Raw genomic sequence first — 27,206 nt, 5'->3', positions numbered from 1 at the left:
TTTTAATGAAGCCTTCAGTCTATTTTGCCAAAATACCTACTAGGAGATAGGAAAAGCATTGTCTTAAATGCTGTATGAACAATGACCATGCCCCCAGTGAAAGAGAAAGGTACATTTTTCATCGCTCTCTAGGTGAAAGAAAGCACTCACTTCCACTAGAAGGAGCTGTAGTTCTCAGATATGAAGATATGAGGGTGACTTTCGAGCTGCAGTTATATTGATGCCTGACCAGGTCTAGGCACCATTTATTTCCCTATCACGGAAAAACACATTAAAGTGCTTTTGTGGGGTTTAGTTGTGAAGAGGAAGGAGGAGAGAGAGTGGCAGAGAGATTGATATTTGACCTGTGCTAAAAATACATTAATTTAAATATCAGTGTCTACAAGGAAATAAAGTATATGTTATTTTTTGTTGTTGTTATATTAAATAAGATTACTTGAAGATTATACAGCCAAAACAAGAGTAGTTCATTTGTTGTTTCTAAGTTTAGACTAGTAGACAAAAACAGGATCATGTTTTTTATGTATATGTTCATATGGCCGGGAATTTTTTTTTTTTTTAGTGTGAAGTTATTTATATGTGAAGGCATGTCATATGGCATATATTGTTTACTTGTGACTAGTCTCACACCCGATCCTGGTTATACTCAGCTCTACACCTTCTCCATATCCATAGCAGGTGACTGAACATGTTTAGGGAAAAGGACATAACTATGTCCATTGACCTCACTTTAACTTAATGACCACAAGCCTACATGAACCTCTAGTACTACCTAGTAAATCTAATACATACGTTTCCTAGTTTGTTCATGCTCCCAATCTTAGACAACCACGGTTGCCTCTTTTCTCCTCTCTTTAATTTTCTAGCACCTCCTTCCTCCTCCTTCACCCCCTGTAGGTGATATTCCTTTCTGCTTCAGTGAGAAAAATGAAAGAAAGGAAATGATTTCTACACATTACCAACCTACCCATATTATCTTTTGCCTTCTTTTCTGGAATTATGGATGAATTGCCGATTCATATTTATGAACAACCGTTCATTTCATCATACTGGCTCTCATCCATTTAAGTACAACACTGTATCAAAGTACATCATTGTATCAAAGGGCTCCCTCTCGTGCACTGTCAACTTTTCCACTCCGCTGAGTCATTCTTGTGATCATGCAAATATCATGTAATACTATCCTTTTTAAAACAAACAAAAACCTTGAGCACACATATCCCTCCGGATACCACTCAATCTCTCTGTTAACTTTAAAGAAAAATTTATCCAAAGACTTGTCTACATTTGCTATTTATAATTCCTTTCTAAATTGAACCTTCCTAATTAGACTTTTGTTTCCACTTCTCTTTGGCAGATTTTGTCCAAATCACCAAAGACTGTCATATTAATTTTCAGCTTTCAACTCATTTGATATACTGGTTCTGATCTTATGGATGTCTTGACTTCATCACTTTCTCCTTAATACACGATCCTGCCGAGATTCTTTTCTATTTTCTTCCTACTTCACTTGACATTCCTTCTTAATCTCATTTATGGGTTCATTCTCATCTCCCTATCTTTTGAATATTGCTGTGCCCTAGAGTTCAGTTGTGGATATTTCCTTCACACCCTCACTCTCTTGATGATCTCATCACATGGCTTTAAATACCACATATGTTAAGAACTCCCAAGTCTAAAACTGTAGCCTGAACTTCAGCATTGCACTTCTAGTTGTCCATTCAACTTCATAGAGTTGTCTAATGCACATTTCAAACTCAGTGTATTCCCCAACTCCTTGTTCCACAACTTTTCCCCTTGTGTTCTTCCCACAGTCTTCTTCATCTCAGTAAATATAACTCTTACAGATGCCTTATAACATTCTTACAGCTATAACTTACAACATTAGGGTCCTATTTGACTCTTTTTTTAAAAATCACACTCATAAATCTGTTAACAAATGCTACAATTTACATCTTCAAAGCATATATAGAATCTGACCATTTCTACAACATCCACTGTGACTATCTTGGTCCAAAATGCTATCATTTCTCTCCTTGCTTCTTCACTTTTCTTCTTAAGTCTCTAAAAGCACGACACCAGAGGTCCTATTGAAGCATATGTCTGTTGATATCACCTGTATTTTCCAAATCCCCTAATGACTTCCCATTTCTCTCAGACTAAGCCATAGGTTTTTTTAGACTAGCCTACAAGTGCCTTCTGGAACTTCTGTACTCAATCTCCTATACTCTTCCCCTCACTCCTTCAACTCTAGAATGCTGGACTGATTCAGCATGTTATTTATTGAGTTCCTACAATGAGGTGAGCACTTTTGAGATACCATGGACAAAGCAATAAACAACTTCTGGGGGCTTCCTTGCATTTCTTCAAAGCTAATATACACATTACCAGGAGCTTTGCATTTGTTAGTTCTGTCTGGAATATTCTTCACCATATGTCTACATGGATGGCTACTTTCTCTCCTCTGGTCTCTGCTGTAGTAAAGACTACATTCATCTCACTTCTTCCTTTCCATCCCATAGAAGTATACCCCACAACCATAACCCTTCTTTGTTTTTCTTCATACCATTTATCACTAACTGACATGTTTACATTTCATTGTTTAGTCGATTATTTCATATCTCTACCCATTAGAATATATCAAAAATTTTATGACAATAAAATACAATAGAATAGAGAAAGGAAGAATAAATATAAGCTATATTTTAAACCAGGGGTATAAATAACACAGGTATAAGGCTATATTTATTACAACTTCTTTCATTTAAGTATATGTTATTTTGTTTATATACCATTTTCACCAATATCAAGACAACAAAATACTGTAGGGCTTATTTGGGATCACTTGTGAACAATAATTCTTCATTAACAAACATGTTTTACTTGGCTTTTTAAAAACAGCAGAATAGTGCTGAATATAATCTTTCTGATTATTTGATTATCAAAATATTATCCAAATTCGAGCACTGTGCACACAGCCAAAATATTATCTATGCTAATTAAGAACTGGAGTCCTTTCTGAGAGGATCCAAGTGGCTCTCAACTCTATTCATTGACACGAGTCAACCTTAATCTAGTTGTTGGCTGCATTCATCACCCCAAAATATTTCTAATGTAGTCTAATGCAATCAGAGTCTTTATTTCAATGTATATTTATATTTTGGTTTACTTGTTACATGTCATAAAAATCTCTTAAATAATTTTCAGACTTTGTTGTTTAAAGTAGTCATCTATTCATTAGCAAAACAGAGAAAATTGCTCGTGAGGCTAATCTTCCCGAAGTTACCCATCTCATTGGAGATGTGTGATCTGTAATTTGATAAACCATCACTAATCTGAGATAGGGCTTTGAAGATGCAAAACTTAGACTTCTTCCTAGTCTTGTTACCTAAGTAATGGATAGTAGACTATTGTTTTATAATATTATTTTAAACTATTTAAAAATAAAGCTCAAAAATTACATTCATAACACAAATATTGTGCCAATGTGCTCTAACATATTAATTAGTCCTTTAGCACTTGATGGAAAAAAGTCCCCATTTTCTGAACACAGCATGGAAGATCTTTCAAAACATGCCCTCAATCTATCTTTGCAGGCTCCTAGCCCGTCACTTATTCTACAGCTGGCTGACTATAATGAATTTTCACTATTTCTCAAATGCTTAACTTTACTTTCATGTTTCCCAGGCTTTGTGGATGCTATTGATTTTTGTGGTTCCCTTATACTTCCTTTTTGTCTTTCAAGTCCACATTCATATTTTGCTTCCTGTATAGAATATTTACTGATTTTGTGTCCTACTTCCTTTTCAGAATTATTTTTCTGTATGTTCTTATATCATGGTATTGAAATTTCTCCTCTTGTACTAATTACAATCTGATTTGAATGAGGTGAACTAGAATAAAATTTTAGCAAGTTTTTTTTCCCCACAAGATGATATGCTCCTTGAGTGGAAGAGTAACTTCTCATGCCTTTCAATGACTACTAGAATCTAGCAAGTGGTTCTCAGCTAGAGGTGATTTTGTCCCCCAGAAAACTTCTGGCAATGTCTGGGGATGTTTTTATATACCATGGCTTGTGCAGTGGGGTGATTCTGGCATTTAGTGCATAGAGGCCAATGATGCTGTTAAACATTCTACATTGCACAGGACAACTACCACAACAAAAAATTATCTGGCCCAAATTTTAATAGTGTCAAGGATAATAAATTCTGCTTCAGGATATGCCCACATGTGTTTTTTCACTCTATTTCTATTCATATGTAATAGGTTTATCATATTTGAGACATCTGAATAGTTTTGCTAAATGCCAGCATTATGTTTAGGTTTTTTTTATGTTATAAATTTTTAATTACTATCATCTTCATTTTAATAGGACTTATCAGGACTTAAAAATCTAAGTTTCCAGATTTCTCTTGCCCTCCCATGCCTTCACCAGCTTAAGAGTAGAAAAGAAAGAATGGAAATTACGGAAAGATCACACAGTTTTATATTACACTGGCCTACATTAAACAAACAAACAAATAACAACTTGTAACTGTCTTTTCTACAACCTTTTCGGCTTCATGTCTCACCTGGTTGTTTCCATCATAGAAGACAACCTCCAGCTTTACTTGTTTCTTTTAGATCAATAGTTTCATTTATTTTAGGTTTTTGAAGATTTACCAGATTAAAAATTTTTTTGAATGCAACATAAAAAGGTTTTGAAATAAAAATATAAAATGTTTTAACAAGATGAGTCTAGAGGAATAAACCAGAGAATAAGATTAGAGCAAGAAGACTGTGGGACAGAGACTCTGTATTTCTGACCTGGTGAAATGAGCAGGAGAAAAAAGGGAAGGAGAAGGCTTTCATTATTGCTCTCACTTACACTTGCTCCTCTAAGCTCCCTGCCCACACCTGTCAGGGTATATCAAGTCTTTTCTATCCTATGTTCCAAGTTTTCTGAACATAGGATCTGTTTCCCATGATTTTACTCTATTTCTCCTCTGGCCTTGGTGCATGCTGCTTCTTTTTACTGGAATATCTTTTTTATTGTTGTTTGTTTGTCCATCCCCCGCCCCGCCACTTATCCTCTTACCTCTAGAAACCTTTCCTGATTGCCCACACCTCCCAAAGGAGAATCAAGTGCCCTTCTTGTGCACTCCCTTAGCCCTCTGTGCTTGTTCCTAACAGAGCACAGAACACAATGAATTACGAACGTTTAATTGTTGATCCCCTCTGTGTCTTTCCCTTAGTGCCTAAGCAATTACTTCTGAACAAATGGATCAAAGAAACAATAAAGAATAAATGAATAAAGACATGGTTAGAGTTTTGCAGTCTTTGGAGGTACTGGAGATTGAACTTGAGAGATACCTAAGAAGTTATCCCACCCTTCCAAGCCTGGATGAGAGTTAAACATCCAAAGACTGAAAAAAAAGTCAAATATCATTGTGTGGCTTTTATTTTTCATGTGACAGCATGTCATTGTTAGTTGTGCCACTGAATTCCTATTTAGAAGTATGGTAAGAATTTCAGTCCATTGTATCCCAGGAGTTAACAAAAAATGGTTGTATTCTATCTATGACACTAATTACTTGGAAAATATATGTAAAATGTAAGTTATAAGAAAATTACATAAAATGAGAGATTATGAGCAGATTCTCTATAACTACATCCTTGTGAAGACATTTGTATTCATTACAAAATGTAAGAACTCAAAGGGAACTCAGGGATCATCTAGACTTTTCCTTTTATTTTACAAAGAAACATAAGAAACACTTCCATGGAAAAAACCAGACATATTGAATGGTTGGAGACACTTGGAGGAGAAGGAACTGCTGAATACTTCTACAGATAGGAGCTGTTCTCAAGACGGCATGCCGCAACCTTGGAGTGGCTCAGTATCAGACATAGCAAAGGTTTTTGACTTCTTATCCTAGTAGTAAACAATGTCTGGGAAAAACAACAACAACAATAACAATGTCTGAGACTAAAAAAAAGGAAACATTATAGTGGAATAGGATATGGATTGTCCTGATGGTCTGCACCAAACAGTTTAACTCCTCAAAAATTGCTTCTGCTTTGGGTTTCCCTGGTGGCGCAGTGGTTGAGAATCTGCCTGCCAATGCAGGGGACACGGGTTCGAGCCCTGGTCTGGGAAGATCCCACATGCCGCCGAGCAACCAAGCCCGTGAGCCACAACTACTGAGCCTGCGCGTCTGGAGCCTGTGCTCCGCAACAAGAGAGGCCGCGATGGTGAGAGGCCCGCGCACCGCGATGAAGAATGGCCCCCGCTCACTGCAACTAGAGAAAGCCCTCGCACAGAAACGAAGACCCAACACAGCCATAACTAAATAAATAAATAAAAATTAAACTTTAAAAAAAAAAAAAAAGAATATCACCAAACATTCTGAGAAGCAACTGGCCCTGAATCTGATCAGGGACCACTTCTAATCTCTTTGAAAAAAAAAAAAAAAAATTGCTTCTGCTCCTGAGTGTGGATAGGAAAAGAGACTCAAGTTGGGGACTGATCTCTTCCACTGACCTGTTCTTAAGCATCCCGGATAGGAGCTGTTTGTCCCAGGCTCAGTGGTAAACAGCTAAGATTAACATTTGGAGAAGCCAAAAGTGAGCACAGTGGTAATGTGGTAAAACCACGTGTTGTTTTCTGGAACATAATCACGCCTCCTTCTGGAAGCTCTCAGCCCACAACTCTACACAAAGCCTGGGAAGGCTTCACGTGGAGAAGTCTTGCCCTTAAAGTAGCAGTGGTGTTTCACTTTTCTGAAAGTAATGTGAGGAGGCTGATCTCTCAGGGAGAATCACAATAGTCACGCAAGAATAAAAAGAAGATAGCAGCTGAAGAAACCAATCCTGTTTCGAGTCAGGAGAAAGAAAGGCAATTGGGAAGACTGAAACACAGAATAAATGTGGTTTCTATTTTTTTATTTTTCACACTGAACTGGGCCTGAAGGTGGTAAAATATAATCATGCCCAAATGGTGATAACTATAACTGCATTTCATGATTCTAGTGCCCTAGAACAACATTTCTAACAAAATATTGCCTTAGCCTAGTTTATTCTTGAAATAGCCAGAGAAAACAATGGTCAGATTGTTGGATGTTGGCTACATGGTGTGTTTGGTGGGATGGTCTGATTCAAAGAATATCCATAGTTGAGGTAAGAAGTCTTTGATGAGAGCAGAGTAGAATGTATCATCACCTACAACTCTGCCATGTAAGGGAAGAAATCTAGGAGATACTGAGTTTAGCATGAAATTTGCTTTCCCTTGTGGGAAAATTATGTATTCCTTTATAAAACAAATGCTCTGTCTACTGGCATAAGAGGCAATATAAATATTTAGCCACATCAGGTAAACTGAAGTTTACAATATGATCTTAAAATTGATGGTGTTTTTCTAGAATTTTTCTAAACTGTAACAGGAAATATAGAGTTTCTCTTTTATTAACAAAAATAGCCTTCTGAAGGTGAAGTTTATCAAAGTAAGAACAAAATTTTCAACAGCAATGTGAAGATGGCAGCTTTTTGTGTAACTGAAAAAGGAATGAAACTTACAGTTTCAGGTCCAACATGTCATTACCCTAATCCTTACAATAAGAGAAACCTGTACAAACTGAAAATCAACAACTTTTCTTGGATGCAACAGAGATATGAGGTTTCAGGACAAACTGCCATCCTGAATCTGGACAGACAGGTGAATATGGAGAATCACAGTCAATATACACTTGGGAAAAAAATAAAACAGGCAGGAACACTTAAATGGTAATCTTGATATATTGCTGGAGGCTGAGTGTGAACTAACATGATAGTTAGAAACGCCTGGGGACCACAGTCTTACAGGGTCTCTCACATTTTCATGGCCTTTTCATTAGAAATCCTACAATGTTCTTATGGTAAGGATCTGACAAAGATACCTTCTTGGTTCTGGCAGGGGAAAGGAAAGTGTAATCATGGTGAAATATACCCAAAGTGTTCTACTTCCAGGGGAAAAAGACTTTATCAGAGCCCTATCTCAGTTGGGAGAGGGGACAGGAATTCCCACCCACTTCAGCCTCCTCTAGGCTTCTTGTGCCTCACCTAAGGGAAAATAAACCTATATCACCACAAAAATACCAGCTAAGGTCAAAGCCAAGACACATAGGCCCAACAAAATACTGAGATTTAACCAGAAGTTTATGTAGAAAGTTTCGCCTGCCCCACATTGTAACACCACATCAACAGGGCACCAGTGTAAGAATGGATTATGGATGAAAGAACTGCAAGACATAGACCTTCCCTGAGGAGTATACAGGGAAGCACAAAGTCAGGAAGGGACACAAACAAGAGCACTACAATAATAGAAAGATGCTGGCCCCTAGAGCTAGCTATATTAAACATTAAACACAGCACAACTCCTCGTCAGTTCAATATAAGTGCTTATATTAAAGGTCTTTTTTACTTCAGTTCCTATTACTAAATACATCTTTATTTCATCAACAAAAAAACAATTACAAAACATGCCAAAGAAAGGCTTTGAAAGAAATGCAAGGAAAATACAGTCTGAAGAGACACCGGAAGCATCAAAATTAGACTAAGATATGACACAGATATTGTAATTATCAGACAGGGAACTTAAAATAATCACAATTAATATGTTAAGGGCTGTAATGGAAAAAGTAGACAGTATGAAAGAAATCATGGTTCATGTAAGCAGAAAGATGTAAACTCTAAGAAATTATCAAAAGGAAATGCTAGATTTTAAAAACATAACAAAGAAAAACACCTTTGATGTGGATTCATCAGGCTGTTCAAGGCTACGGAAAGAAAACAGTGAGGTTGATGGTGCATCAATAGAAACTTCCCACACTGACATGCAGTGAGAAAAAAAAAATTAAAAATCATAACACAATATTCAACCACATGCAATTTTAAAAGATGTAACATATGTGTAGTTGGAAGAAGAAAGAGGCAATGAAGTAGAAAAAATATTTGAAATAATAATAGCCAAAAAAGAACACCTAACAGGATAAATACTGAAAAATCTGCACACACATATCATAGTCATACTGCAGAAAACCATAGACAAATGGAAAATCTTAAAAAAACCCAGCGAAATAAAACATCTTCTCTATATAGAAATGAGGATAAGAATTACAGAAGACTTATAATCAGAAATGATGCAAACAATAAGAGAGTAAAGTGAAATATTTAAAATGTTAAAGGAACCCCCCACCACCAACAACACAGAATTATATATCCAGTGAAATAAGCCTTCAAGTGAAGGAGAAAAAGGCTAAGATAAATAAAAACTGTGACATCAGACCAGTCCTGCAAGAAATGTTAAAGAAAAATTCTTCAGGGAGAAAGAAATGATATAGGTCACAATCTTGGTTCTGCACAAAGAATATCAAAAAAGGAATATATGAAGGTAAAATGAAATCTTTTATTTTTCTCATTCTTAAATTAATTAAGTTGCAAAGTGGTCAAGGACCAGATATACTATAACAGTGTCTATACTGTAGTCAGTACAAATCTCTGCCTTTTGTTGACACAGATTTGCTTATGGAGCTTTTGTTAAAATAAACTTTAATTCCTTTAAAAATAATAATAGATATTTTTATTCAAAGTAATAATAATAACAATGTATTACATGAGTACAGCGTATGGATAAGTACAGCAATGTTAAGAAGAATGGGAGGGAAAAATTAGGAATATTCTGTTATAAGGTGCCTGCACCACGTGCAATGGACTCTAGCATTATCTGAAGGTAGGCTTAGTTAGACTAGTAGATACATTATAATGGAAAATTTAGTGAAAAAACTAAACGTTTCTTTTAAAGTATATTTGATAAGAGATACGATAAATGGAATTATATATAATATTCAGTTAGAACCAGAGAAGGCAAAAAAGAGAGGGTAGAGAGATGAAACAAAGAGGAAATGCAATACATAGAAAACAGTTAAAAACATGATAGATGTTAATCTGACTCTGTCAATAAACACTTAAAATGTGAAGGGTCTAAATATGCCAATTAAACAACAGAGATTGTCAGAATCTGTAATAAAACAAGACCCAACTACATGTTGTATACAAAAAAACAAAACAAAACAAAAAATCAACAACAAAAAAAACCCAACCTACTTTCAATATAAAGCCTGTGATAAATTAAAAGTAAAATGATAAGAAAAGATATACACCATGCTAAAACTAAACAATAGAAACCTGAAGTAACACTATTAATTTCAGACAAAGCAGAATTGAGAACAAGGAAATTTATCAGGAATAAATGGAGGTATTATGTAATAAAAAATGGGTCAGTTCTCCAAGAAGACAAAACAATCCTAAAAGTATATGTTCCTAACAAGAGTGTCAAAATATATGAAGTAAAAACTGATAAAACTGAAAGGAGAAACAGGCAAAGCAACTATTATAGTTGGATACTTCAACAAATCTCTTTCCAAAGTTATTAGACCAAGCAAGCGGAAAATCAGTTAAGGATATAACTGACCTAATTAGTATTATCTGTCAACTTGATCTAACTGACATTTATGGAATACTCCATCCAACAAGAGCAAATTACACATTCTTCTCAAACTTATGTGGAATATTCACCAAGATAGACCACATACTTAATAATAACATGTACCTTAACAAATTAAAAAAAAATAGAAATTATACAAAGTATGTTTTGAGACCATAATGAAACTATGATTTCTGTTGATGAAAACAGATTATCAATAACAGAAAGATATCTGGAAATTCCCCAAGTATTAAAATTTTAAAAAACAGATTTCTAAATAATACATGAGTCAAAAAGTCTCAAGAGAAGATATATTATGAACTAAACAAAAATAAAAATACACCTTGTAAAAGGATTCTTTAGGGGGAAATATACAGTACTAAGTGTAATTTATTAGAAAAGAAAGATCTGAACACAATGGCTTAAGTTATATCTATAACTTGGCTATTTTAATAATGCTGTAATGAACATGAGAGTGCAGATATCTCTTTGAGATCATGATTTCAATTCTTTTGAATATATACCCAGAAATGGGATTGCTGGATCATATGATAGTTCAATTTTTAATTTTTTGAGAAATCTCTATACAGTTTCCAACACTTGTCTCTTATCTTTTTGATTATAGCCATTCTAACAGATGTGAGGTGTTATCTCATTGTGGTTTTTATTTGCATTTCCCTAAGGATTAGTGATATTCAGCATCTTTTCATGTACCTGTTCACCATTTGTATGTCTTTGAAAAATTTCTATTCAGATCCTCTGCCTATTTTTATAGGATTGCTTGTGTGTGTGTGTGTGTGTGTGTGTGTGTGTGTGTGTATTTACCATTGAGCTATATGCATTCTTCGTATATTTTGGATATTAAATCTACTATCTTTGAAAGAAAAAGTGATAAGTTAAACTTTATTAAAATTAAGAACTTCTATTCTATAACAGACACTACCAAGAGAATGAAAAGACAAGCCACAGACTGGAAATAAATATCTGTAAAACACATATATGATAAAGGACTTATGTTCAAAAAATACAAATAACTGTTAAAACTCAACAATAAGGAAATTGATAAAAAATTATCCCCAAATCTGAACAGTTACCTCAATTTAAAAATATATAGGTGGGAAAAGAACATGTGAAAATATGATCAACATCATTTGTTGTGAGAATTCAAAAGAGTCAGAGACCATTGTTAGAATAGCTAAAATTCCAAGCCCTAGCAATACCAATTACTGGCAAGGATTAGAGCAACAATAAATGCTCTTTCATTGCTAACGGGAATACAAAATAGTACAGCCACTTCGGAAGACAGCCTGGTACTTTTTTACAGAGTTAAATAGAGTCATGATCTAGCAATTTCATTCCTAGGTATTTACTCAAATTATTTGGAAACTTATTTCCACACAAAAACCTGCACACTAATGTTTATATCAGACATTCAAAACTGCCCAAAACTGGAAGTAATTAAGATGTCCTTCAGTAAGTGACTGGATTACCAAACTGTCATACATTCACACAGTGCAATATTATTGTGATAAAAAAATGAGCTAGGGCTTCCCTGGTGGCGCAGTGGTTGAGAATCTGCCTGCTAAAGCAGGGGACATGGGTTTGAGCCCTGGTCTGGGAAGATCCCACATGCCGCGGAGCAACTAGGTCCGTGAGCCACAATTACTGAGCCTGCGCATCTGGAGCCTGTGCTCCGCAACAAGAGAGGCTGCGATAGTGAGAGGTCCGCGCACCACGATGAAGAGTGGCCCCCACTTGCTGCAACTAGAGAAAGCCCTCGCACAGAAACGAAGACCCAATACAGCCATAAATAAATAAATAAATAAATAAATAAATAAATAAATAAATAAATAAACCCAAAGTTAAAAAAAAAAAAAAAATGAGCTATTATTCCACAAAAAGACATGGGTGAATCTTAAATGCATATTGTTTAGTGAAAGAAGCCAGTATGAACAGGCTTAATGTATGATTCCGATTGTATGACATTCCAAATCGGCAAAAATAGAGGCAATAAACAGACTCATATTTTCCAGGAGTTTGCTTGTTGGAGAGGTAGGGTAGTTTGAATAAGTGAAACACAGGGGATTATTTCAGATGGTGAAACTATTCTGTATGATACTGTAAAGTTGAATAAATAACACTATGCATTTGTCCAACTCTTTAGAATTTTATAGCACAAAATGAGAACCTCACTTTATGCAGATAAAAAAATCATTTAGAAAATTGAATGACACAAGGATAGAATGCAGAATGTGATGGAACACCCTAATATGTGAATCAATCACATGAAACAGCCTCAATGAAGAGACGTGAGGAATAGGCTGCTGACCTAATAACGTTGGAAAGGAGTGGATTTTCAAACGACTCAATGCAAGCAAAGCTGTACAATAACACTGTACTCTAATTGATCAACCTGTTCTTCTCAGGGTACAGGCTAACATTTATGATACTGCTCATATTAGTTTCTAGGGGCTGCCATAACATGTACCATAAACTAGGTAGCTTAACTTACAGAAATGTATTATCTCACAGTTCTGAAGACCAGAAATCTGAGATCAAGGTGTACTTAGGGCCAGGATCCCCCTGAAGTCAGTAGGGAAGGTCCTGCTCCAGGTCTCTCTTCTAGATTCTGGTAGTTCCTTGGCTTGTAGCTGGGAGATGTTTAATCTTAACATGGTGTGTGTTAGCGGAGGTCAACAAGAAGATGACACTGCCAGTGGACCCAGGAGTTGGACCCAGGCCATCTGAAGCTCCTCATCCCTCACTTGTCCTTGGAATGTACATTCTGCCCAGCATTCCCACAGTGGGAACCATTTTCAAGGATATAGCCTTGAGAAAGTAATATGTTATCAAGACCATCTGGATGGTATATGTGACTGAAACCAATCAAGCCTTTCTATGTAAACACTTCAGATTCTGGCAGGCAGGTGTGGAGATCTACTCAACTTATCACTGTCCAAGACAAACCTTGCAAGTAAGTTCCCTTGCTTTTTAAAATTGCCACCCAGCAGTCTGCAGTGATTTGCCTCTTTCTTTGCTCTGTCCTTGCCTTGTGTGTATGGGGGCCAATTTCAGATTTTACCTGGGAATTCCTGAGGTTTTGAACCAACAGTGTTTTCCTTGTGTGTTTATCTGTGTCCAAATTTCCCCTTTTTATAAGAATCCCAGTCATAATGGATTAGGGGATCTGCTGGACTCCAATATGGCCTCATCTTAACTTTATCTGCAACAACTGTATTTCCAAATAAGATCACATTCTGAGATAAGGGGAGGAGACCAGAAGGATCCAAGGGGGATTATTGGAAACAGTATGAACTCTTGTTTATCTAAATATACATGCAAATGGTTACAGCTATACTCCTCCCTCAAGGAGGTCAAGCATACCTCATTTCTTAAGTGTGAATTATTTGTAATGATTTTATTTTAAACAGTACAGCATGGAAAGGGGAAATATCTTAAAAGTGGAGAAAACTGATAAACACCATCTCAGTCTGGTGATAAAGGTTAACACCTACAGTAAGTCACATATGCTATACACCCTTGATATGGTGTGATGAAAATGGCATTTTATCTCTGCAGTCTTCTCCAAAACACATAAGCCCAGCTGAATCATGATAAAAACAACAAAATCATGATAAAACCCTAATTGAGGCAAATTCTACAGAATTCTTGATCAGTACTTCTAAAAACTGTAAAAATTATTAATAATAAGGATATTCTGAGAAATTATTAGAGCCAAGAGGAGCTTAAGGAGACATGATAGATATACTGTAATATCTGGATGGGATCTTAGAATAGAGAAAGGACACTATGTAAAAACTGAGGAAATCTGAATAAACTATGGAATTTTAATTAATAATAATGTATCTAAATTAGTTAAGCATAACAAATGTACCATACTAATATAAGTTGTTAATAATAGGGGGAACTGGATGTGCAGTACAGGAAAACTTCTGCATTCACAATTTTTCTGTAAATTTAAAATTATTCTAAAATAAAAAAAAAAATAGTCTTCTAAACAGGAATGAATTGTTTGCCTTGGGCCTATAACCTATTCTAGCATCCTAAATCCTTTTCCTCTAAGGCAAATAAAGATAATTGCCTTATCATGTATTTCTACAGCCTAGTTACTATTTATGGAATATAAATTCATAATTTTTACCTTTGTTGCTTTATTAAATTTGAAAGATAATGCTGTTACATTTTCTCCTTTGATGTGGTTCCTACCTCGTAGTGAAATAAACTTCCCTATTATTCCAGAAACTGAATACTAGATTAGGAAGTAAAGTCAGATGTTTGTCTTGGCTTTTTTACCAACTAGACATTTGACTTAGATGAATCATTTGGCACGGGAGAAATTATTTCTAACTTTTTAACCTATCTTTTAACTTTTCTTTATATAAATCCTACACATACATGTATATACACACATTTAAATTGCATATATTAAATTATTTAATGTCATATATACTTGCCTCTACAAACTCATCATAATTGGTATAAATTCAGCTAAAGCAAAGAATCTTAGAATTTTACTTACTCTGTGCAAATGTTTAGGCCTTTTGAAATATTAAAACTAACGCAGATACTTCCAATACAATAGCAGCTAAATTGAGTCCACAAATCCCAAACAAGAAACTGCAGTACTAAATGACCTCAAGTTCAATAATTCTACTAAATAAATAATTGATTTTATTTAGACTCATGAATCCCAGTGTAGTCCAATACCTTTCTAAAACTTCTGTATTTCATAAAGCAGAAGGGTCCTTCTGCTTTGACACTGATAATTACTGATCTGGCTATTCATGCGTTCAAGAAATACACGAATATCTTCTTGAGGAGGAGTGTTGTTGGTGCTGGGGATATAAAGATAAAAAGACACTGGTCTTGCCAAAGTTTATACATGGACCAAAAAAACGTGTATATATGGCCACAAGATCCCTGTGATCCTGTAATGATTATTTAGAAGTTTCCAAGGTCATTAAGAAAGCAACATAGGAAAATGCATTTGCAGTGAGGAGGAAAAAACACATCTCTTCCACAGTTAGTGATTTTTTTTTTTTTTTTTTTGCTTCACGCAGCAGGGGTTCCACATAAGTGATATTTTCACAAGTGGGCCTGAAAGAAACCTTCTTCTTTGGAAATATAAGAAAGATTCTCAAGCCAAAAGGGGAGAGTAGAGGGCATGAATGCATCAAAGCATCTGTTTTTCCTTAACAGGCACCAGCTTCCCAAATCATAGTCCTTTCCTTCAATAACTCTTTTATAAGGTAAGTGTTTAATAAATTCTCTTTTTTCACGGCAAAATGGTAGCTTTTAAATGGTCCTCTATGTATAATAAATTTAAGCATGATTAGAATTTCCACTACATTCCAAAATAGGATTTCTCTTTTGTTATCTGGACCCATGTATTACAAATTCTAGTACTGGTTATTTCTTTGCCTGACTAGTTATCTAGCCTTAATTAAATACACAGTTAATATGTGAAAATTAAGTGCTTTAATTTTCACAAGATAGTAAGAAGAAAAATACTATTTTCCATTAAAGTAATTATATGTTTTTAGTATAATTCTACTTGAAAATATTTTGGTATATTTACAACAGTACTATATGAGATGGCATCAAATAGCATCATCATTATGTTCTAATAATAGTAAGAAGAATGATCACTTTCTAGATATTTATGTTTTTCAGAAAATTATTATTTTTTAAATTAATAGCTCAATAAAATTGCATCTTACTGGGTTCACAGTTGTGAGTCACTTTAACTATAGTGAAATAATAGCTAGTATTTTTACACAAGTAGGCAAAACTTCCAAACTACAATTACTTTTAATGTCATACAAACATTTTATAAAAATTAGATGAATTATCTTCTTTTACATTTTTGCTTCTAATTTTATCATAAATTATGTATATTTCTAGAGTGTGTAGCATAAAACACATTATTATATCTTACCTCTGATTTCTTAATGATAGCTTTAATACCGTAGCTATTTATAGATGTTGGTAATTTTAGACCATCCAGCTGATGCTCTGTTGGAAATGTGAGGAAAATATTATGTGGCTTTAAGGAAGAAACCACTGGATATGACCATGTTATTATTGGAAGACTTTTCTCATTTTGCATTAATTCCAAAGTTATTTAAATCCTTCCTGGAACCATTCTTTCAATGTGAACTACTCTAAGGTTTTGCCGTTTAAAGTCAAATACGTTTAGTAAAAAGAGATTTTTAAATATATTCTATTAAATCAACTATCTTTGTACACATCTCCTTTTCCTACGTTCATAGACTAATATTTTTACTTTCTGTTTCTCTGGTTGACAGTACCTTGAAGACAACATTAAACGTTTGAAAACAAGTGTTCTGGTTATTTCTAAGACATCCTCTTCATCTAACCCCAGCTCTGCCACCTGCCCCCCGACTCACAGTGAAAAAGAATCCTGTATAAGGGGATGCTTTTCTTCTGCCTTTTGCAATCCAGGTTATCCTAGACATAAATGATTTCTAACCATATGTTGTACACACATCTCTGGATCAGGTTTTCCCATTACTGGCTCCACTGCATTTTTAACAGATTGCATATCATATCTGCACTCTGTCATATCCCCTAGTTCACGCTTCAGCACAGTGCTCTGCAAACTTAATGTGCAGTAAAATGCAGATTCAAATTCAGTAGTTTCAGGATGGGATTTGATATATACATTTCTAACAGGCTCCCCTGTGATACTAATGCTGTTGGTTGGAGAACCAGCTCTGTGGTATTAAGGCAAGTGTATCACATTAAACCCTGAGAAAAGCTTAGAGTAAAGAAATCTGTTTAACTTTCACACAACGTCTTGTTTTGTTTTTTAACTAGAACAATTATTTTTTCCTCCCTGGAATACTTCCTGGAACTAACGTTCCATGAAACACATTCTGAGAAATGTCGCACTGGATTAGGAGTTCTCAACCTTTAGTGTGATTCGGAATCATCAGAAGAGCTTTGATAAAATAAAGATTTCCTTCCCTGCTCTAGAAGTTTCTGATTCAATAGAATTGATGTAGGACCTGAATAGTCACACGAATAAGATCTTCTCTGATGCTGATCTGGAGACCACACCTTGAGAATCACTGCTTTAGTTTCCTTAGGTTCTGCACCTGTGGCAAGTCAGATTACCAGTAATCTTCAACCCTATTTCAATTTCTTTAACCCTCCATAGAAATTTCCTTAGGGCTGTGATTTAACATTATGCCTTAGTTTCTTTGAAGCTTATATGAAAATATCTATATGGATAATATGGAATATTATTTTATAAATATCTTGTTGAAAGACTACCCAGTACTTAGGTCAGTGTTCTTTAAATAAGAAGAAATATGAGATATTCTTGTTAGTATTTTCATCTAGAAAAAAATTCTCATGACAGGACAGAAAATTTTATTTATGAGAGTACTTTCATACACACACACACACACACACACACACACACACTCACACACACACACATTATTTCCTCCTCTCCCTTTTGGGACTTGATTCTTATTCTATGTCATTTTAAATATTGGTTGAATGTTTAATATATATATGTTTTATGCCATACTTCTCATATTCTTTGAAAAATCAACAAAATAAAATAAATAATATACTACAGCAAACTTACACATGTTTATTCATCGCATTACACAACATTGCTATAACCCAAAATCACAAGAAATGTTATTTCAATGCTATTTCAAAACCTTATTTTCTCAGAAAATATACATTTAAAATATTACAGGGCTTCCCTGGTGGCGCAGTGGTTGAGAGTCTGCCTGCCAGTGCAGGGGACACGGGTTCGAGCCCTGCTCTGGGAAGATCCCACATGCCGCGGAGCAACTGGGCCCGTGAGCCACAACTGCTGAGCCTGCGCGTCTGGAGCCTGTGCTCCGCAATGGGAGAGGCCGCGATAGTGAGAGGCCTGCGCACCGCGATGAAGAGTGGCCCCCACTTGCCGCAACTGGAGAAAGCCCTCGCACAGAAACGAAGACCCAACACAGCCATAAATAAATAAATTAAAAAAACAAAATTAACTGCTAAAAAAATATATATATATTACAGTTAGTGGAAAAGTTACAGAGGTCTGACTTGTAGAGATTTTGATTTTTAGCATAAAAATTATATTATGTCATTGGAAGGGAAACATAGCATAAATAATTAAAATTTATTTATACACTCAAGAAATTCCAAGTTCTACCCATACATTTTTTGTTGCAGAATAAGTTAACTACACTGAGTACATTTCTTACCCCATGATCTTAATCTTGAGGAGAACTAGGATCAAAAAGAGTACAACTACATTATCAGTTTGTCTAGCTAACAGGGTCCGAAGGTTACATTACTCACAGCCCCTTGTATTGGTAGGAATTCAATAGATATTAATGTGATAATATGAAGATGAGCCCAAATTCTTTGCTACTCCTCTACAAAAGTAGTTTTATACTTTCTATTTGTAAAAGATACCATTGCCAGAGAATATATTTTTTCTTCTTTATGAAACTGAATACATAGAAATTATGAGAAATAAACTTTGTCATCTCACATTCTTCAGTTTAGTTACTGTTTAGATGTTTAAGCAGCTGAGTGCATCACTCTTCAATATTTTACCCTTAGTCAGTGGCTGGATATTAGTCAACTGAGTGGCATTACTTCTATAAAATAAGCATTTTGATTTAGGGTTTTCCTCCTACTTTGCAAGGAAGTAAAGTGTTTTGTCAAAAAATAAATAACATTGCTGCTTAATAATAAAAATTATATGTAGTAGTTTAACAGTTTTTGTTCTTTTACGTTAAGGGGGGATTTACCAGTTAAACTGCTTGATCAGTCTTAAAAGAGGCAAAACATTTTTAGCAGTGTTCTTTTTACTGCCTTCGAAATATGTTTTAAGATTTACCACATGGAAACTTGTCTAGTTGGCACCTGTCAATCATTCAGAAGCTTTACAATAGGCATCAAAGTACAGCATGAAAAAATAGTGTGTTGCAAGCCTTAGTCTTTAGGTGCATGGCATAGCAGATGAGGACCTTTCATAAAACAATGAGAGCTGGTTATTCAGGGAAAGCAATTGTGGTAACTTTCAGACAGGAAAGCCATTCATCTGAAAGTTGAAAGCAGCTTTTACAGTTCCTCTTGCATTACTGGTTTCTATCTTAGGGTAGTTGTTCAAAAATAGAATGATAGGCAAAGAGCAGAAAATAATCAGTATCAGAGCAGACACAGAAGCAAAGAGAAAAATAGACAAGAATCCTGGGAGACATTGACAACCAGACTTCAGTGTTAGCCGGGCTGACCTCAATTAGGCATTTATCTCACTTGTGTAGAATTGTATTGTATATTACTTGGGTAATTAGGAAATGAAAGCTATCCACCTATCCTGAAAACTCTGCTTATTGGTCTAGAGTATTCAAGGTATGCTTTCCCTAGGGTTTTATTCTCCAGACTCTTTCTAGAGTTTTTAATTTCTACATTCTCTCACTCATGTAAAGAAGTCATTCCCCCTAAATTTATGCAAGCTTAACTTGGGCTGTTCCTATTATAAAGGAAGAGGACAATGACAAGAAATGCAAGTGTGTTTCTAGAAATGTAATTCCCTAAGAATCTGTGATAATTTATCACACAACTTCAAACTTACTGTGTGATCTACAGGTAGAAAATACCAATGTTGTACTTTTTAAGAAATTAAAACATTGTTGTCTTGCCTTTGAAAGAAAATGTATTCTTATTTTTTCTTTTGTGTTTTTAAAAATTTTTTTGGCATATAAGTAGACTTTATATTTTTAGAGCAGTTTTAGGTTCACCGCAAAACTTTGTGGAAGGTAGAATGATTTCTCATATAGCCCTGCCCCCGGTACAATGGATGAATCTATATTGACACATCATTATCACAGGAAGTCCAGAGTTCACATTGGAGTCATTCTTGGTGTTGTACATTCTCTGGGTTTTGACAAAAAATGTATAATGATATGTATCCACCATTACTATATCATACAGAATAGTTTCACCATCTTAAAAATCCTCTGTGCTCCACCTATTTAATCCTTCCTTCCCTCAAGCCCTTGCAACCTCTGAACTTTTTACTATCACCATAGTTTTGCATTTTCTAGAATGTCATATAATTGGATTCATAATATGTACCCTTTTTAGATTGGCTTCTTTCACTTAGTAATATGGCTTCAAATGTCCTCCATGCTTTTTCATGGTTTGATAGCTCATTTCTTTTCAGCACTGAGTAATATTTCATTATGTGTCTATACCATTGTTTATTTATCTATTAACCTACTGAACAAATTGGTTGCTTCAAAGCTTTGGCAATTATAAGTAAAGATGCTATAAACATCCATGTGAAGGTTTTTGTGTGGACATAAGTTTTCAATTAATTTGAGTAAATGCCAAGGAGATTGATTGCTGGATTGCACAGTAAGAGTGTGTTTAGTTTTGTAAGAGACTGCCAAACTGTCTTCCAAAGTGCCTGTACCATTTTGCATTCCACTAGTAATGAATGAGTGTTCTTTTTGCTCCACATCCTTATCAACATTTGGTGTTGTCAGCGTTTTCAACTGTGACCATCTTAATAGGAGTGTAATGGTATCTCCTTGCTGTTTTAATTTGCAATTTCCCAATGACATATGATGTTGAACAACTTTTTATGTGCTTACTTGTCATCTGTATATCTTCTTGATATACATTGGTCAGGTCTTTTGCCCATTTTTAAATTGGGTTGTTTGTCTTTTTATAGATGAGTTTTAAGAGTTTTTTGTACATTTGGGGTAATAATCCTTTATCAGATATATTTTTATAATACTTGCTCCTAGTCTGTGACTTGTCTTCTAATCTTCTTGACACTGTCCTTTGCAGAGCAGAAGTTTTCAATTTTAATGAAGTCCAGTTTATTAATTATTACTTTCATGGACTATCCCTTTGGTGTTTTATCTAAAAAGTCATTGTCATACCCAAAGTCATGTAGGTTTTCTTCTAAGTTATCTTCTAGGAGTTTTATAATATTGAATCTTACATTTAGGCTTATGATCCATTTTTAGTAAACTTCTGTGAAGGGTGTAAAGTCTGAGTAAGATCCATTTTTTGCATGTGGATGCCCTGTTGTTCCAGCACCATTTGTTGAAAAAACTTTTTTTCTTTATTGTATTAGCTTTGCTCCTTTGTCAAAGATCAGTTGACTATATTCATGGGGGTCTATTTCTGGTCACTCTCTTCTGTTCCACTGATCTATTTGTCTATTTTTTTTCTCACCAATGCTACAGTGTCTTGATTATTGTAGCTTTAGAGTGAGTCTTGAAATGAAGTAGTGTCAGTCCTCCAACTTTGTTCTTCTCCTTAAATACTGTGTTGGCTATTCTGGGGTTTTTGCCTCTCCATATAAAACTTTAGAATCAGTTTGTCAATATCCACAAAACAACTTGCTGGGATTTTGACTGAGATTGTAATGAATCTGTAGATCAGCTTGGGAAAAATTGACATCTTGTTGAGTCTTTTTATCCATGAACATGGACTATTTCTCCATTTATTTAGTTTTTTATTTTTTTATCAGGGTTTTATAATTTTATTCATATCAATCTTGTACATACTTTATTAGATTTATACCTAAGTATTTTGTTTTTCTGTTTGCTAATGTAAATGGCATTGTGTTTCTAATTTCAAATTGCACTAGGTCATTTCTGGTGTAGAGGAAAGTGATTGGCATTGGTAAATTAACTTTGTATTCTGAAATCTTGCTATAATCACTTACTAGTTCCAGGAATTTTTTGCCAATTTGTTTGGATTTTTAGACAATCATGTCATCCGCAAAGAAAGATAGTTTTATTTCTTCCTCTACCATTTGCGTATCTTTTATTTCTTTTTATTGTCTTACTGCATTAGGTAAGATTTCCAGTACAATGTTGAAATGAAGTGGTGAGAGGGGATGTATTTTATTTTAGTGGAATACCTCCCATAAATTTTGAAACATTACCCAAGTAAAAGAAAGAACTTTCATGCACTTTTGTTCCAAACACAGCAATAAACGTGGTTCACTTGACAAGTTCTATATCAATTATTGAATCATGCTGCTCAGGAAGACACCAGACATTTGGGAAAGCAGAAATAGAAAACACAGCTGAGACTTCGGTAGAGAATTACTGAGAAGATGGTAATTACATTAGTAGAGAGAAGATTTCAAAAACATGAATTTTGAAAAAAAATCAAGAGGTTTAACTATCATAAGTAATATACAAAAGATGAATACAAGTAAAAATATGCAAGAAACTACTAGAAATATGAGCATGAAATTCAGGAGAGATATCAGAAAGGAAATGAGGATATACAGTTTATTCACCTGGAGGACATGGGCAAAGTTATGAGAAAAGATGAGCCCACTATATAAAGAGGGAAAAAGAAAGAGAAGGAGAGAGAAAGTGAAGAATGAGACAATGAAGAAGGGAGATAGAATATGTTGGTTCAGAGGTATTTTTCAGAGGAAGCGACTCACTCAAGAGAAACATACAAGGTTTTAGAGAAATGATATGCAGGAGAATGTGGTGTCATTAAGATGGCAGAGACACATGGGTTAGGTGAAAAAGGGTACAGAGACTGGGGTGATATGAGAATGACAACTGGAGGAGAAACCTTGACTTCACTCTTGACTATTAGAGCCTATCTCTATAAGCACATCTCATGAGTTTGCGTGGGTAAACCATTCATCAAGTACAATGCATACATACTTTGGATGACTATATGTACTTCAAATACAATAGAATGTGTTGGTGTTGTATACTTATCAAATCAGAAAATAACAAAGTGCCAGACTTAATGGAATTCAATATGCTAGAATTGAATTCTAGAATTCTAGGCATCCAGAATTCTAGGAAACTGATTATAAGCTTAATTAATGGAACTTGATTTAGGTTTTACATGATAAATATTGTTTGGTTATATAGGAAGGACAAAGAGAGACTTTCCAAGGAACTGGGGGACATGGTTTTGGGGAAAAAGCTGAGCAAAGATACAAATGCTAATGAAATGACTAAGGATGTGTAAGAAACAATAAAGAGGTAAACTTGGTTGAAATGTAGTATCTATGCTGAGAAGTTCTGAGAAATAAGTTTGGGTGAAATACGTACTCAGAGAATGTAAAAGTCTTTACAAATGTAACTAAAGATTTTGGATTTGTGGATAGAAGAACTAGCTCTTATTGAGCACTCCTTGATACGAAAAAATGTGATTTGAAAGATGATTTTTTGAGAGCTTTTCAGCAGAGACTGGTGATGGTGTTGGTGAGGCAGGGATAGGAAGGCAGATTCAAGTGTGAAGCAGAGATTGGAAGCAGAGAGATTAGCCAAACTCTTAGGGAAGAGGTTCTGAAAGGTGGCAGCAATGGGAATGGAAGGTAAAGGATAAATATTTTAGAACAAAATGATTTGTAGCAAACCACTATGATGTAAGAAAAACAGACCATATGCTGAGATACTGGTCTACCACATAGATTTGATTTAAGCTAAAATATAGAGGAGGAAGCTGATAACTTAGAACTGGTTATTTTTAATGATAATTGCTAAATGAATTGATAATTATGCATTCCTAAATATAGTATTCCAATCTATAACTGTAAGTATGTGCAAAAGGATGAATAAAATATAGTACTTGCCTCAACTTGAACAAAGGAAATCTTTTAGGGATTTGTAGTCCTGGAACTCAAATAATGTGGTTATGCTTTCTATTTTTAAAGACTAGTTAGAGATAAGATGGTAATTGAAAATATATATTAGGATTTGTTCTTGTTTTATTTATGTATTAATACATTTATTTATTCAGTCATTTGTTTACTGAAATTGAAACATAAAGATAGAATTAGTGGGAAAAAAAGATCCTCCTTTTTACCATTAATATCAACAAGATACCCATGATATTTTATACTTCAACATAAAAATTAAATATATCACAATGCTATCTCTACCTTCTCTCTTTAAACCTTTATTTTATTTTTCAGGAATGTGTTGGTAAATATTAAAACTTGTTTAACAACTTAGTGAGTTTGAAGAAAGTCCTTTTAAAAATTAAAAAAATATTTTTTTTATATTGAATTTACTCTCTTCCTGTGTTTCACAGCTATACTCATCTCTCATGTGGTACTACTCTTTACTCTCAATCCCTTGGGAATCCAGCCTCCTGTCCTCCACTCTGTTCTAGTCACTCAATCCAGGTATACACGCTCCTGAACAAGGCCCATGATACTGTTTTTAGAGGGAAATATTCTCTCTGGTTCATTCATTTCCTGTGAAACCTAGTTTAATGCTTTCTCGTTTCATGAATGCATTCCTTGTTTATCTCTGTACAAAATGTCCTTCTCTCCAAATTTACTTCTTTTGCATTTGAAAGCACTGCACAACGATTTATTTTGCCTTATAGATTTGTAGGCTGAACCTGTGTCTCATATACTGCAGTTTCCTGAAAAGCCAAACTCTACTCAATCTTTAACAAGTAAAGCAGTATTTATTTTTGGTAGTGTGAAGGTTCTCTATTTCACATAACAAGAAAATCATATATGTAAAATGATTATAGAAAATGTGGAATGCTGAGTTTTCTTTGGGGATATATTGAGGGATCTCAGTAGAAGAATGGTCATTGTTTCATTTAAAAAGTGAATTCTTGAACCTTTAAAATTTATGACAGCAGCTATGAACAATAGATTGTGAGTAAAACACATTCAATTTCAGTGCCTATAAAGGTGAGAAATATTCTCCCCCTTAGGTATACATATTTCCTCTACTGGGTTTTATGGAAATCTGACTTTTTTGTGAAAAAAGTAATAACCCAGAGTTATGATCTCAATAATATGAAATTTGCAGCCAATTTTAGGTGAATTTGCTCCCATGTATATTTTATTGATTGCATGTCCAATAATCTACTAAGATTAATAAGATGGCAAAGGGAATTAATATATCGAATTTAATAATTTTGGGTAGATTAAAATAAAGTGTCCATAACTTCAAGTTCAGATTTTTGTTATTTTCCTTCTACTTTCTCTTCTGGTTATTCTCTTTGTGACTTTCCACAAAACTATGTAGACTAGGTATGCAGATCATTTTATCAACTTGGTGGGTACTAGAAAAAGGTTTTGCTTTCATTATAGTCTGAAGTATGTGTCTGTTCAATATACTGTAAACACATATCCACTATCAAAGTAAAGTTGCATCTGAGAAAACTGTTTTTCTGGCTTGATTTTGAAAATGTCCTTTATAACCTCTGTCCACTTTTCTGTTCAGTTTTAAATAATTTTTGAGGAAAATGCTCTCAAGTTTTCCTATGTCACATAATAGCACTGTTTTTTGGGAAAAAAAAGTATAAAAATTGGCTTACTTACTTTGATAGAAAATATGGATATCCAAGGGCTTTTATAGTGTTTAATTTCATATTTATATGTAATTAAGTATTTGATAACAGGTAGATAGGTTTATTTTCCCCACTGGCTTAATGTACCTTCCACCAGACAGTTAATTTTTTTCTACATTGATTAATTTTCCCAAATAGTATAGTATAATCTACATAAGGCAAAATCTTTCATATATTTCTAAATCTTTTCCACATATCGCTAGGCACATAGTTGACCTTTGCTGAATTAATGAGTATGAATAGAAGAACATATGGCAGTAAAGGAACGCTTATCTAAATCTACTAGAAGAGGCATGAAGACATGTCCCAGTTAGCTTGTAAGAGAAGCCCCTTGAAGAGCACCATGGCATCCTGACCAGTAGCCTTCCAACTGCCAGTTATGAGAATGATGCCATCTTAGACCATTCAGCTCTGGCAGAGCCACCAGCTGACTGCAGCCACATGTGTCAACCCACGTAAGGTCAGCAGGATGATTCAGCTGAATTTAGTCCAAACTGCTAACCCATGTATTGTGAACTGATGAATGGTGGTTTTTTTAATCCACTAAATGTAGGTGGTTTGTTACACAACAAAGGATAACCAATATATATAGTATTACATGTACAATATAAGTTTTTCAGAATAACTTAAAACATAGTTGCGGAAATACTTATGTAACGTATTTTAAATGAAGTGTGAACTGCTTTCACGTTTAGAAATACTAAACTAGTGAAAAAGGTGAAAATTTGCTGTGAATAAATTTTAAATTTATCTTATTATTAAGAATATCTATCTAATATGTAAATTATATCTATAATGAACAAATAAAATATAACAACATATAAATAAAATATAAAATATAATAAAGAACATGTTGAGCCTATTTGTCATGCCTGGGGGAAAATTACTGAAAAATCAATGCAGTTATAGGGACTATGAAATTCCCTAGTAAGAGTCACACAGATTGGCTGTGACAAATCAGACGGAGCATAAGGGCCTAATATTAAGCTTTTTGATTGTATTATATACGTCTGATATTAAGCATTTGATTGCTGAGCTATCCAATTCAAAAGATATCCATCTTGAATCAATATATTGCCACCTATGGCACAGCTACTAGCAAAACAACTAGATGAGGAATTAGATGTTCCCAGGCATGAAGGTCCCTCTTTCAGAAAGCCCTGGGTACTTGAGTGATCCCACTTCTCCCTTCCCACACCCTACTTCCTGCTCTTATGCTTTAAACTAGCCAATAAAGAGTGAACTGAGGAAACTCTAGGCACCTCACCTTTGGACACTAACAAAGGTAGAGCCCCAGATCTACTCTCAT

Source organism: Balaenoptera ricei, chromosome 2, assembly GCF_028023285.1.
Source record: "Balaenoptera ricei isolate mBalRic1 chromosome 2, mBalRic1.hap2, whole genome shotgun sequence".
NCBI lineage: Eukaryota > Metazoa > Chordata > Mammalia > Artiodactyla > Balaenopteridae > Balaenoptera > Balaenoptera ricei.
The sequence above is the reverse complement of the archived record's forward strand: the minus strand, read 5'-3'. Positions refer to the sequence as shown.